The 16,058-nt window shown below is 43.1% G+C and overlaps 1 protein-coding gene across 1 annotated transcript in view; it reads right to left on the bottom strand.

Annotated features, from left to right (window-relative positions):
- Positions 1-16,058, bottom strand: part of LOC309702399 (uncharacterized protein) — a 162,972-nt gene that overhangs the window by 129,732 nt on the left and 17,182 nt on the right. The window lies entirely within an intron of this gene.

Genomic DNA, 16,058 nt, shown 5'->3' with positions numbered 1-16,058 from the left:
TGGCGTCAATAAGGTTATGTTTCATGTAATACTCTAGACTTTACTGTGAGACCATCACTAACATGCAGACGTCACAAAGTTGTTCACGGATCACATTAATCCAGAGTCACAGACATGCAGAGACACTTCCAGGTATAACATATATAATCCACACAGTCAGTCACAGCTGAGCTCTTTACTGAAGTCAGCATCAGCTCTCTGCTCGCTCTCACATCATATTCATGACAATCAGACGTGTTTCAATGATGCTGCTGTTTTCAGCCAAGCACACAGTCTCCATGGAAGTTTAAACTGGAAACACTGGTAACTGCAGCAGAGTTTCATTTGGAGCAGACCTGATCTTTGTGACGCATCAACATGTCAACACAGTATTTAACAGAACTGCAGTTTGCATCAGATCATACATCAGACTGACCACGTTTGTAATTTCATCAAACCTGCCATTAACATATTCAACAGTACTTACACTATCTTAAACATGTTTTCTTTTTAAAATGATCTGTTTGTATATTTATTAAATATAAACTGTGCAGTATTTCATTGATGGAGGCCAAGAAAACACAGTTACAGGAGAAATGTATTTAAGCTTGAAATGTAGCTGCACTCGGTAGAATTGAGCCAACTGGTTGTCTTCATTTTCAGTTCTGATGAGCTCACATGTTTAAGATCATCAGTTTAAAAAACCATAAGGCCGTGGATCCTTAAGGGTTTTATGGTTTGAGTTTACAGTAAGAGGTGTTGATAATGATGTTGGCTGTTTTCAAGTTGAACAATCTTCCAGGGAAGTTTAAACTAGAAAAACGAGTCACTGCCTGCAGCAGAGATTCAGTTTGCAGCATTCCTGATCTTTGTGCAGCAGCAACAACATGTTGTTAACAGAGCTGTGTAAAGACTGACTCACCTCACCAGGCTCTCTTTCATTCACATCATACACAACATTTACTTCATTACAAGCTGTGCTGCTCAAGTTACTGGAAATAAGCACTCAGTTACTAAGTAATCCCATGTCTTTACTGATTACTTATTTTCAAAAGTATTTGGTTACTTTACTCTTTAAAAAAACACGACTTGAATACGTAATAAAGTAGAAAGTAGACGTTTCAGCCCGAGACTTTTTCTGCATAATCCATCATATAGAAATGAATCAAATTAAAAAGCCTTTCTTTTAATTGTTTTATTGTTTTTAATCTTTTTATTTTATGCATCAAGAAAAGATTAAATTATATTATAACTGTTTTTGACTTGATGAAATGTGTTTAACATTTAAACCTATTTCCTGTATATTCCAGCACATGACATAAAATAATGTTTTGTGTTTCCACTCCCGAGTGGGGCGGGTGGAGGTCTGCCCACAGCGGTCATGTCAGGGGGAGGATCCGGGGGTTTCTCTGTCAATGTCACGTTCCCATGGCAGCGTGCTTGCTCAGATCTGAAGTGTTATGGTCCTGGGTGGGTGGCCCAGTGTTTTTTGAGTTTTGGTTTCTTCTCATGGTTCCTTAGTTTTTTAGTGTTTCCTGAGTTCTAGTTTTAGGGTTTGTTATGTGGCTTCCTTCTGCATTTCCTGTTTTATTGTGAAGGTCTGTGTCTTATGCCAGAGTGTTCAGTTTGCGTTTCCCCTGTCTCGTCTTGTCAATCAGAATCGGCCGTGCCTCCCTCCTGTGTGTAGTTTCCCCTCTGTGTATTTATAGTGTGTGTTGTCTCGTGTTCGTCGCTGGTTCGTCTGTGTCGTCTCCTTCACGTCTCCCTGCATATCTTTCTAAGGATTTCAGGTTTGAGGTTAGTTTTGTTTAGTGATGGGTAGATGAGGCCTCGTGAAGCGTTTCAGCACATTCCCCAAACTGTACCGATACTGTGTCGACACAGTGTTGCTGTTTTGCTCCATACTGACACCTGCTGGACTTTAAATATCATTGCAGGCAACTTACTTGAGACTCAACAGACACCTAGTCATACTTGTTTACACTGTAAGGTACAGTGGAACCCCGACTTACCAAATTAATTCGTTTCCGAAGGTCTTTCGTAAGTGGAACATTTTCGTAAGTCGAAGCACCCATTGCGCGTTTTGAGTGAGGCGATGCTGAATGATAGGCTATAGGCTAACAACAATACTCTAACTAGAACAACAATACATCAGTGGAACAGCGATGCGCAAGTACGGAAGCCAAGGGGTTGTCTCCGAAAACATTAGAGCACTTTTGCAAACATGTGATGTCTTCAGGGGCGGATCTAGAAGGGTGGCATGCATGTGCCACCCTAAAATGATCCCTTGCCACCCCAAGTGCCACCCCAGTTTTGCATTTGACAGTGTTGTTTATTAAAATAAGATCGCATTAACAGTTTGAGCGTAGTTACAGGCAGCAGTGATATATACACATATATAGTATATATATATATATATATATAGGGGATTGAACTACCAGAAGGCAACATTGCAGACATAGAGGACAGTTACAAGTACCTGGGGATCCCGCAGGCAAATGGGAACCATGAAGAGGCCGCTAGAAAGGCTGCAACCACCAAGTACCTACAGAGGGTCAGGCAAGTCCTGAGGAGTCAGCTGAATGGTAAGAACAAGATCCGGGCCATCAACACGTACGCCCTGCCCGTGATCAGGTACCCTGCTGGGGTAATAGGCTGGCCAAAGGAGGAGATAGAAGCCACTGACATAAAGACAAGAAAGCTCCTTACCATGCATGGAGAGTTTCACCCCAAGTCCAGCACCCTGAGGCTGTACGCTAAGCGGAAGGAAGGGGGCCGGGGACTGGTGAGTGTCTAAGGCACTAATCATGGCAGCACAAGAACAAGCTCTGAGTACAAGATCCATAGAGGCTGGGGTCTATCACACCAGGCAAGACCCCAGGTGCAGGCTGTGTAAAGATGCCCCAGAGACAATCCAGCACATAACAGCAGGGTGCAAGATGCTAGCAGGCAAGGCATACATGGAACGCCATAACCAAGTGGCCGGCATAGTGTACAGGAACATCTGTGCCGAGTGTAACCTGGAAGTCCCGAGGTCAAAGTGGGAGATGCCCCCAAGGATGGTGGAGAATGACCGAGCTAAGATCCTGTGGGACTTCCAGATACAGACGGACAAAATGGTGGTGGCTAACCAACCGGACATAGTGGTGGTAGACAAACAGAAGAAGACGGCCGTAGTGATCGATGTAGCGGTTCCGAATGACAGCAATATCAGGAAGAAGGAACACGAGAAGCTGGAGAAATACCAAGGGCTCAGAGAAGAGCTCGAGAGGATGTGGAGGGTGAAGGTGACGGTGGTCCCCGTGGTAATCGGAGCACTAGGTGCGGTGACTCCCAAGCTAGGCGAGTGGCTCCAGCAGATCCCGGGAACAACATCGGAGATCTCTGTCCAGAAGAGCGCAGTCCTGGGAACAGCTAAGATACTGCGCAGGACCCTCAAGCTCCCAGGCCTCTGGTAGAGGACCCGAGCTTGAAGGATAAACCGCCCGCAGGGGCGTGCTGGGTGTTTTTTTGTTTTTATATATATATATATACTATATATAGTATATATATATAGTATATATATATATATATATATATATATAGTATTATATATATATAGCATATACACTGGGTGAATGTGCAGTAGTAGCAGCAAGCAGGTGAATTCTGTACATTAATATGAATAGACGTCTGACTATTTTACAGGATAGACAATATAAACATATTTAAAGTTAAAGGAATTGAAATGTACATTGTGCCTTGGTTTAGTGTCTGGAAGAGTCCTGTCTCAGTCAGTTATAGATGATGTGAGAGGGCGGGTGTGTGTGTTTAGGGCACGGATGGCTTGGGGATAGAAGCTCCTCTTGAGTCTCTCTGTCCTTGCCCGGAAGATGCGGAACCTTCTACCAGATTGCAGAAGTTGGAACAGTTTGTTGCCAGGATGGGACGGGTCCTTCAGTATCTGCTCTAGTCCGGCATCTCCTGGTGTAGGTGTCCTGAAGCGGGGGGAGAGCAATCCTGCAGCAGCGTTCTGCTGTACGGATCACTCTCTGGAGAGCTTTTTGGTCCTTCACACAGCTGTTCCCGAACCACGATGTCATGTTCTGTGTGAGGATGCTCTCCACAGCGCCTGTATAGAAAATCCTGAGGATCTTTGGAGAGACCCTGAACTTCCTCAGTTGTCGTAGGTGATACAGGCGCTGCCTAGCCTTTTTGGTCTGGACCTGAATGTGTCAGGTCTGAGGAGATGTGGACACCAAGATACTTGAAGGACTGCAGCCTCTCCACTGGAGCTCCATTGATGATAATGGGCTTGTAGTCTCTGTGCGATGTGAATTATATTATATGTGAATGATATAATGTTAAATTACTATTAAGCAAATGGCTGACTAAGTATTGTAGACTTTAGTTTACTGCAGCCATGTTTCATATAAATCAGGTATCATACAAAAATAAAAATAGCTTCAAATACAGTCATGACAATAAAGAATATGACTTTAAGGACTTAACATCATTACTTCAGTTATAGTACACCAACATCTCTGATACATTAGCACTTGTTAGGTGTGGCTGTGTGAAAACAGTAGATCGCAACACAGACACAGAGAAACACAGGGCTTAAATACACAGAGGGAGCAATCAGGGAATGGGTAACAGGAGGGAAACACAGCTGGGGCAAATCAGGCCTAACGAGACAAGAGGAAGCAAAACCAGACACATTAACATCAGACATGGACTTTCAAAGTAAAACAGGAAACATAACACAGACTCACGGGCAGGCACTATAACAAAGGGAACAGAGACGTGGGAACAGGGCAGACACAAACACTGACTGAACACGGGGATATAGGAACTTAGGATACACATAGACGCGAACTAGACAAGGGAACTCAGTGTACTAAGGGAACACTGAATGACCTGGTGGGTTTTGTCCATAAAACTACTCATCTACTGACCTTGGTTTTAAGTTGGACAGTGATTTTAAATTGGACAACCAAATCAGAGCAGTGGTGAAGTCCGGTTTTTATCATTTAAGGCGACTGGCAAGAGTAAAATCTTTTCTTTCGAGGCAGCACCTTGAAACAGTGATCCATGCTTTTATTTCTTCCCGCCTGGACTACTGTAACTCACTTTATGTGGGGGTCAGTCAGTCATTGCTCTCACGTCTGCAGCTGGTTCAAAATGCGGCTGCACGACTCCTAACAGGAACTCAAAAAAGAGAGCATATAACCCCCGTGCTGGCCTCTCTGCACTGGCTGCCTGTGTCTTTTAGAGTTCATTTTAAAATTCTTATGTTTGTTTTTAAATGCCTTCACAGTCTTGCCCCGCCTTACCTCTCTGAGCTTCTTCATCCCCACACACCCTGTCGGTCTCTCAGGTCAGCTGACCAGCTGCTCCTGGAGGTACCGAGATCCAGGAGGAAGCTCAGAGGGGGCGGGGCCTTCTCTATTGTGGCTCCAAGTTATGGAATCATTTGCCCATGCACGTTAGAGAGGCCCCTTCACTGTCCACTTTTAAATCACGTCTTAAAACCCACTTTTATTCCTTGGCTTTTAACCTCAGTGAGACTTAGTTTCTTTTTTAATTGAAGTAGTTATTTAATTAATGATTTCACTCTTCTTTTATTTGTGTTTTATTTATATCTCATGTAATTTTATTTTACAGTTCCAGTGTACAGCACTTTGTGTCAGCTGTGGTTGTTTTAAAGTGCTTTATAAATAAAGTTGATGATGATCTCAGATGACCACAAAGTAAAAGATCTCTCAGCAAAATGATGCAACAGTTTAGGCACTGTTGCCCCGATCAGATCAGTGAGCTTTTTATTCTAAACATGAGCTGCTGTTACAGCAACAGACATTAATCCTACTGGTGTCCCACACAACAACTCAGTGTCCACTATGTGAAGCAGCCAAACACAGGCCTGCTCCTCTCACTAACAGAGACAAACTGCTGGCATGTTGGTTTCCATCTATACTGTCCAGTCTCTGCTGGTGGACACACAGCAGCATTGTTTCATCTCGTTTGAGTCATTGTTGACCTTAGCATGTTTTTAGTCTTCTGAGAGCACTGAAGCTTCTTTCAGCCTCAGTACCTGCGTTTTATCCTCAGATTAAATTATTATTCTGTGCTTGATGGGCCTCACCTTTGGCCCTGGCTCCTCCCCTCTGACTGCACTAGGACATACTGTCACCTGATAAAATAACACATGGATTCGTGTCATATAAAAAGTGAGACGTGTCAATTCAGATTCTTTGTCAAACATACACTAATGAATCAGTTTACATCAGCAGCCTGACAACTGTCATGATAAATACTAGTTAATCTACAGTCACCTGTGAGCTCTCCTCTCCACCTCTGAGCTACATGGCAGAGCTGCCTCTGTCACCTGATCAATAACAGTGAGACACTCCACATACATGCAGTCACACATGTGCTTCAAATACAGTCATGAACCATCAGGTCATCCTCCAGTTTCACCTGTGACCTTGTGTCACCATTGCTCTCTGAGCTCTGTGTTGGTTCTTCTGTCACCTGACAAACAGGACAAACATGACAATAAGAATAAAATGTGCAGCTGCTTCAGTGTTTCTGTCACTTTGTGCAGATCCTGACTCGTCAGTAATGTTTGTAGGCTGAGTGCATTTTAAAACTGTGCAAACTGCACTACAAGGTGGAATATTTGCAAAATCGTGACTACCTCATGATATATTGTCTCAAAAATGAACCCTATGAATACGTCAGTGCCATTAGGATGAAATTATTGTGTCACCAACATTTTAACATTAGACATATAATTCTAACAGCCTCTGTAAACTAATATCCGGGCTGCTCGAGGCTGCCGTTTTCTCTGACAGTTTCAATCAAAATTAGAAACGCTGCTCTGAGACTGAGAGAACTAACAGTGCTGATGGTCCGCTTGAAGCTGAAGCTCCGGTGCGTGTCAAAAAAATCAACACACACCGGCTCACTCCTTGGCGGCCGCTTATTGGGGCTCGCTCGGGCCACTTCGGAGGTGGGGTGCCCCCGGCCTCTCGGCCTGGGGCTCGGTCACTCAGGCACGGCTGGCTGCCGGCGGAGCTCACGGGCGCGTCACTGCAACTCCCCCTGGCTTCTGCTCCGCGGCTGCTGAATGAGCCCTCATCTGGGACTCTCCTCAGCTCTTACTGGGACAGTGGCGCAGCTGCCCCTCTGTGGGTCTTCCTTGGTCTCTTGTGTTCTGGGGGCCTCTGGATGTCTGGAGTTTTGATCTCCTCCATACCTGCTTGATACCATAAAGGACGGGGCTGTGGCCCCCCCACACCCTCTAGCAGATCGTTACATGGAGAAACCTTTGGAATGCAAGCATGCTGATCCACACAGGTATGCACACAGGTGTACACACGGGTATTCACAGACACGGACTACAGCTTTCTTGGCTGCTGCCTCAAAGCACACTGTGCGCTGTCTATCTTGCGTGCTGCACAATATCGTTTATTATTTAGTATCTACTGATATCTACTGCTAGCTAGTTTATTGTGATGGTGCTGTTTTTTTTTATTATGTTGCTCTTTGCTGTTTGCTGTCTCCTCTGGGTTTTTTTCTCCATACAGGTGACCCAGGAGTTTTGTTTTTTTTATTTGTTTGTTTTTTTCTCTCTTCCCCCCCTTCTCACCGTCTCTTCTCCCCTTTGGTTTTCTTTCTTTCTCTCCCTCTCTTTCTTTCATTCTTTCCCCCTGTCCTATCCCCCAGTCATGTCTGCCCCGTTTGCAACTGAAAATAAAATAAATTCATAATTATAATAAAGGTCAATCAAATGGACCAATATGGCAAGGCCATGATGATCCACTTGGTAAAATAAATCCGCTTGGCATCTTTCTTGGCCTTAAGACAACAATTCTGATGGCTATAGATCCAAACGGGACAAAAAAAAAAAATCAACACACTGCTTCAGAAGCTCTGTGTCGAAGCTTGATTCGTTTGGCCAGAGTGATCAGTGACGTCCGAAGCTTCATTTAGAACCTAACTGCTTCGGTGTCTGATTCAATGGTTTATAAGGAAGTGAATCATTCGCGGGATTTGTGGAGTGTTTGGTGGTGACAGATAGTGAACCACTGATCATTCCACTGAGAGATTTGGAGCCAGTGAGGAATAGAGGAGGTTCTGTTGTGTGGGAGAATTTTGAGTTGATTTTGGTCGATCCGGTGGGTTTTCCAGCTTTGTGTTCTGGCTGTTTGCTTTTGTTTTGTGCGTGTTTATTATATCTGAAAACGGGAAAAAGATAAAATGTCAAAAATCTGCTTCCATAATATAAATATCATTAAATAACTTTAGAAAAACTTCCACTTGACTCTTTACATGTAATGTTGTAAAAATATATATTTTATTGTTTAATTCATCTGAAAATGTTAGTCTGCCAAATGTGCAGCAATTGAATTTCTTTATTCTCTTTGGCTGATAGTTTGTGGGGCCCAGGTAGACTGTATACCTGCATCTCTACCAGTTTCTCTGCACTCCAGCCTCCTCTGTGCCATGTGAAGGGATTTTCCTTAAGGCAGGAGAAATGATCTCCACGAAAAGGAACAGGTTCGGCCATCGCACACTAGAACAAATTCTCTGCTTAAATAAAAATGAAAAAGGGTTACCGTCAATGCATCATGTTTTTCATTTGCAAGTTCATAAGCATTTTCCATTTCACAATCAATTCTACCCCCAGGTCAAAAATATGTCTGGGAAAATTTCCCTAATATAATATTATTTATTATATTTATACCAACACGGTGGCACAGTGGTTAGCACTGTTGCCGCACAGCAAGAAGGTCCTGAGTTCAATTCCACCATCAGGCCGGGGTCTTTCTGTGTGGAGTTTGCATGTTCTCCCCGTGTTTGCGTGGGTTCCCTCCGGGTACTCCGGCTTCCTCCCACCGTCCAAAGACATGCAGCTTGTGGGGATAGGTTAATTGGATAATCCAAATTGCCACTAGGTGTGAGTGTGAATGGTTGTCTGTCCCTGTGTGTTGACCCTGCGACAGACTGGCGACCTGTCCAGGGTGTACCCCGCCTCTCGCCCTATGACAGCTGGGATAGGCTCCAGCGCCCCCCGCGACCCTGAAAAGGATAAGCGGAAGCGAATGGATGGATGGATAATATTATTTATAAATATACCCCTCCGGCGATTAAATGCATACCTGCATGGAGGCAGGACCTCACAGCAGAAGCATACTCCATAATGTGTTGTACATTATTACATGTATATATATGTAACGTGGTATTTTTCAATTATTGTTATTACCAACATCAAGAAGTCACAAGCAAAGAAAGACCACACCATGGTGCATGTTTAAACAAGGAGAGTTTACCGGTCAAAACTATTTATTAAACAAATAAAACACATTTTTTAACCACCAAAAAATACACGTTCAAAGCAACACAGCGGCGGCCCAATATCAGACAGAACTCCACTCTGTAGAGTGAGCAGTCATTATGAAGCAGTTGGTTTTCTTTTGTGGATTCAAGCTGCTCTTCATATTTTTGGCCACCAGATGTCACCAGAGAGGACTGTGTTGAAAAGCTTCGAGTAATGAACCGTTTTTCAATACAAGCTTCAGAAAGCTTCATTTAGCCATCACTACCTGTAACGTTATTGTGACACATTTTATGAGTGAGAGCTGCTCTGTGCAGCGTTATGGCACGATAATCTTAAGGGAGAATAAAAAGTCGACACACATATCTCATTCCTGACGGAGGACTCTACCACTACACTTCTCCAGTGCATTCACAGAGTCGTTGCATGGTAAGACCTGGATGGGAAGTGGGCGGAGCCTTTTACCGTCATTTTATTACGGCGCAAAGTACAAACACCTGTGGACACACAATCCAACACCCCCACTTGTACACAGGTTGGGGAAAAACAATCCTCCGGAAAAAACATCTTACATTCCAAACACAAATACAGAGAATTTTTCTAACTTAGACTTTGAAACTGGTTTCGTCATCATATCTGCTACCATTGACTCAGTTGGACAGTAATCAATGAGCACTTTCCTTTCATGTACAGCTGACCTTATAAAATGATATTTCACATCAATGTGTTTACGTCTTGTCTGTTCACTGGATTCTTTGACAAAGCGATTGTTCCCTGATTGTCCTCCAATATCATAGGTATTTCATACTCAAACTCATCAAGATCTTGAATCAAATAAGTCAAATACATACATTCCTGAACTGTTGCTGCTAATGCCATGTATTCGGCTTCACAAGTTGATAGTGCTGTAGTTGTCTGCTTTTTGGTTTTCCATGATATCAAAGGACCATTTTCATTTAGGCTTACACAATAACCTGTCATACTGCGTCTATCAGAAACATCGGATGCCCAATCTGCATCACTGTATGCTTGTAGACCCAGTTTTCCACTTGAACATTTCCTAAAACACAGTTCTTTTCCTCGACTACCTTTTAGATACCTCAGAACATGTTTCACTGCTGTCCAATCATCAACAGTTGGCGCATTGAAATGTTGTGACAGTTTGCTGACAACATAGCTTAAATCAGGTCGCGTACAATAGCTCAGATAAATAAGACATCCTACCGCTTCACGATATCTCCTCACATCTGGTAATGTCTCGAATTTATCAGAATGAGTCCCATTTCTGTTCACAGGGTGTTAACCTTGGCTTACAGTTTTGCATGTTAAATCTCTTTAAAATGTTCTCAATATATATTTTCTGTGACATTCTGACACATTCTTTTTCTTGAATAAAATCTATTCCTAGAAAATGGTTAAGCTTCCCCAGATCTTTCATTTGGAATTTAGAAGAGAGCATTTCTTTCACGCCTGAAAGCACATTTTCATTGTTAGCTGCAATGAGTAAATCATCCACCCACACTATGATGATTACTTTTTCACTTTCAGTTTCTTTTGAATACACACAATGATCAGCAATATTTTGTCTAAATCCACAACTGCTTAAATAGTCATGTAAGGTTTGGTTCCAGTTACGACCCGATTGCTTCAGCCCATAAAGTGATTTCTTTAGTCTATACACCAGTTTATTAGTCTCACTTGATTCTGTCTCAAAACCTTCTGGTTGTTGTATATATATTTCTTCATTTATTGGTGCATGTAAATAGGCGGTTTTTACATCCATCTGGTGAACCAACATATCATCCTGAACCACTTTCTGCATCAAAACTCTCACACTCGATAAGTTAGCAGTCGGTGAAAAAGTCTCCTCATAATCAACTCCTTTTGTTTGACTAAAACCTTTAGCCACAAATCGAGCTTTATATCTGTCTGATCCGTCTGAGTTCTTTTTAACGGCATAAACCCATTTACCCCCCACTGCTTTCTTTCCCTCTGGTAAGGTGGTTAAAGTAAATGTGTCATTCTCCTTAAGGGATTGAATTTCTTCACTCATCGCTCTTTCCCATTCTTTTGACTTGCTTGACACAATAGCTTCGCTAAATGATGTGGGTATTTCACACAACAATCTGTAGCAATAATCAACACTGGTTTGCATCTGTTCATTTTCACACTCTTTCACATCCGTGATATAATCACTCAAATAATCAGGTCTCTTTCTGATTCTGGATGGATAACGTGTAGCTCCAGCATCTACTTTATCATCAGTTTTAACCTCGGACTCAGTTTGACTGCTTTCACTACCATCCTGAATATCCTCATCCTTCGTCTGTTTGGGTTCACCATCTTTTCTGGATTCATAAACCTCATCTTCACACATCTGATCACTCTGTGTTTGTTGATCCATTGTCACGGGATTTAGTATTTTTATCAATCTGTGCTTTTCAACTTTCCCGGTTTTTGGGAAATAGATCAAATATGCTGGACTATTTTTGTCATATCCCAAGAAAACACCTTTGTCGCATCTTGGATCCAGCTTTCCCCTATTTTGTTTATAAGCATAGCACAATGATCCGAATTTTTTCATTCTAGAAAGATCAGGTCTTTTTCCAGTTAACATCTTATACGCTGTCTGACCTGTGCGTTTGTTAAAACATCGGTTCCGAATCACTCCCGCGGTTTGTACTGCATATGGCCATAAAGACTTTGGCAATTCGCTCTCAACTAACATGCATCTCGCCATGTCAAAAAGTGTACGCCAGTTCCTCTCTGCTGTTCCGTTTTGATGAGGCGAATATGGCGCCGAAGTTTCCTGCCTAATGCCGTGTCTACTTAACAAATCTCTGAACTGTCTACTTGTAAATTCAGTTCCATTATCAGAACGAATGCACTTGATTTTCCCATACGATGCCACCTCTGCAATAAATCTTTCAGTTGCCTGAGTTGTATCACTTTTGTGTTTCAGATTATATACAAATGTTGCACCTGAATAATCATCAACAAACGACAAAACATACTTAAACCCTTCTTTAGAGTTTGGCGTAATCGGACCAGCCAACTCCGTATGTACCAACTCTAATGCTGCCCTGGCCTTTTCATCGGGTTCTCGGTTCCTAGTTTGGATAAACTTCCCTTGTATACAGGCTTCACATTGCATATTTTTGTTGATTTTACCCTTAATGTCCATTCCATCGACGACATTTTGCAAATTTTGAACATCCTCATAATTACAGTGCCCTAGGATTTCATGCCACGTTTGCATATCAAAACATCCATTACATTTCTCTTCAAACTCTTGCACAGTATTTATAAAGAACAGTCTCTCATGTTCACATATAGGGAATTTTGTTCCATCAACATGTTTAAGAAAACTGTCCCCGTGTTTGAAAACCACAGTGGCTCCGTTACTAGTAGCTGCTTTTACTGACAAAATGTCCTGTGGAAACGATGGAATGTAGAGTGCTTGTTTCAATGTTACCTTGTGACTTCGTCCTTTACTGTCAATCATACTTATCTCAGCATCTCCTCGCCGCTTTGCAGCTCCTCTGCTCCGCCTTCCGTCAGCCAACTCTACACAATGAGCCTCGGGTCGAAATGTGTCATCAAAAGTCTTAAAACTCTCGATCTTCGTAAAGATATGTGACGTCGCTCCCGTATCCACCAGTAGCTGGTTATTCAGCATCTCCCGGCCGCCGTCCGGGACCCTCTGGGGTTCGGAGCCCGTCTTGAACGCGTAGTCCTTCTCCATAACCCCTCTCGCTTCATCCCGTCTCAGCTTCCTTCTACAGGTCGCATCTTTGTGTGTACTACTCCGGCAAAAACTGCACCATACTCTGGATCGGCACGTTCTTGCAGTGTGTCCCTTTAGTCCACATTTAAAACACACAATCTCATTATTCTTTGATCTTCGGTCATCTGCTCGCCAAAAAGTAGAATCCTGGTCTAATTGCACTTTTGTCCTCATTACGTTGTCATCAGTTACAGCCGCACGCATTCTCTCGGTTTCTTCATAACTTCTGAGTTTTACTTTAAACTCTGAGAATGTGATTTTTGCTTCGCTCTGTGTAACGTGCACAATCAGGGGTTTAAATGTCTCTGGTAGACCTTTCATTATCATTGCGATCAGAAGTCCATCAGTTAATGACTCACCCGCATTTTTTAACACTGTGATAATTGCTTCTGCTCGGATAATATAGTCCGTCACACTTTCATTCTTTTCATTTGTGAGAGAAGTAAGTTCGGTGTACAGACTTATAATCCTTGGCTTGCCCACTCCTGCATAATGACCTCTCAAAATTCTTAGAGCTTTCCGTCCGTCATCAACTGCATCTCTCATAACTAACGATAAACTTTTGTCATCTAGAAAGTGTATCAACTCTGCATATGCTTCTGCATTTTTGTCATCATCTTCACCTTCGGCTTCTCCATCACCTTCAGCCTTCAAGATGACATCTTTCAAACCTTGTAGTCTGAGATGACCAAGGAACTTTGTTTCCCATATCTCATATTTCCTTTCATCTCCATCAAACTGCAAACAGGAATATCGACTACCCGACTCTGCCGTGCGTCTGCTCATGATGCTCAAAATCGCTTACTCACTCAATCGTGCCAAACTTTTAACACCTGCCGGTATCTTGCGGTTTCAGGAAACGCTGCCCTTCCTTTGGCAGTTACAGGACCTCCTCTTTACTGCTGTCTGGGCCCATAACCTGTTAGCAGAGCTGCCCTGTGCAGCATTTATGGCATAATACTTTTAAGGGAGAATAAAAAGTCGACACATACATCTCATTCCTGACGGAGGACTCTACCACAACCCCTCTCCAGTCCATTCACAGAGTCATTGCATGATAAGACATGGATAGGATATGGGCGGGGCCTTTTACCGTGATTTTGTTAAGGCACAAAGTACAAACACCTGTGGACACATAATCCAACAGAAATGTATAGAAACCAATCATTTACTGACAGCATGTCTGATGGAAATAAGTGCAGATTATGTATGAAGTCTAACTGCACACAGTAACTGTGTTACAATAAGGACTTAACAGCGCCCTCTGCTGGAGTGTTTCAGTACTGCGTTAACTAGAATACACCACCTCCTCCTCACACCACCTGCTACAGCTCTACTCTTCTATGACTACAGTCATCCACAGCACTGATGTGAGGTCACATGGTTCATATGTAAGGAGCACAGCTGACCTCAGGTCAGTTTAATGACTGTGAGCAGCAGCTGTGTTATTGTCACTGTGACAGGGAGACACTCTCAGACACAGCGCTCATGTCAGCTTGTTCTCATGCAGGAGGATCAGGAGCTCCATGTTTGTCTTTCTGTTTGAATCATGATGTGTTTGTGCCATCAGAGTCTGTCATGAGTACTCAGGGTTTCACAGCAGCTCTTCTGGATGCTGACGAGGACTCCAACCTCATGTTTCACCTCTCTGAGCTTCTGATGTCTGTGAACACTCGTGTTTCTTCTCTGGGCTCATCTGGACAAAAACACCTTTCTGTGTTTGGCTGCAGCCTCATTCTGACTGACAGGAAGTGTGTTATCCATGAGCTGCACTTCTGTGAGGAAGTTTCCTGCTGTGTTTCCTGTCTGTGGACAAACACGAGTGTTCCAGCTGAGGACTTGCTTCCTTCCACCTGTCCATACAGGACATCACGCTGTCTGCAGCTCTGTAAATGCAGCTCCAGGTCCTTCCACGTGCTGCTCTGTATTTGTGCAGTTTGTAGTGTGTCCTGGGAAACGTAGCACACATGGTGTTCTTCTGCTGTTTCCTCCTTTCACTGAGTGTGAAACACTGACGCTGTGCTGTTGTTCACAGAGGGGAGCTGATTCTAGCTGCAGCTGGACTCTGTCATCTAACTGAATGTGTTGGTGCTGATCACGGGGCTCTGAGGGGGGAGCAGCAGGAGGACTCTGGATGCTGACGTCAGTGTATCTGTGGAAGCTCCCACAGCGTGTCTGTCATTCAATATTGTGCTGTATATTGTATCTATGCAAAGATGAACAGACTGTGTGTTCACTGGTCTCTGTGCTGCAGCTCTGATGTCATCATCACTCCCTCCTCCACCCTCAGCAGTCCCAGCATGCTGCTGTGGTGCACCCCACCCTCACTCTACACCTGAGCCACAGACCACACCCTCCACCTCAATATACACCACAGTTTTCTCTGCTGTGGAAATGAGATCAGGAGGAAATCATCATTATTATTATTTAATAAACGCTCACATTAATGTGGGCTTATTTGTTTCATATTAGAAACATTAGTTGAGTGTTTTTAGTATAAAATGGTCAAAGTCCCTCTTTTTGCTCCTCCCCTCACCTGTGGATGGGCGGTGCTGTTACCATGGTGACAGCTTGGATGTGTTTCAGTCCTGCCTGGTTATCACTGCAGGAATCTTTCACATTTATTACAGGTAATAACTCTGATTTTTCTGTGTATTATGAACCAAATGTATCCTGATACACACAGAGATGGATGAGCAGAGGTTTTTTTTGCAGTTTATGTAGTTACTATGGACTTAATGCACACATATTATTAAAATTAGGGCTATAACAGTTGTATTGATGTATAGCAACTTGAAATGCTCCCACAAATGGCTCCACAGCATGTAAAAATATAACAAAAGCTCTGGCGGACTTGGTTCTGTGGTCAGTCTTAAAGGGTGAAGTTAAACTCTGTAATCTTCACTGTGTCACAGAGTTCAGTGAGTCCCGTTATTCACAGTATCAATCAGATCATCAGAGAACAGCTGA

This window comes from Aulonocara stuartgranti (genome assembly GCF_965226115.1).
Source record: "Aulonocara stuartgranti genome assembly, chromosome: 3".
NCBI classification, from domain to species: Eukaryota; Metazoa; Chordata; class Actinopteri; order Cichliformes; family Cichlidae; genus Aulonocara; species Aulonocara stuartgranti.
This window is presented reverse-complemented; position numbering and strand designations above follow the sequence as displayed.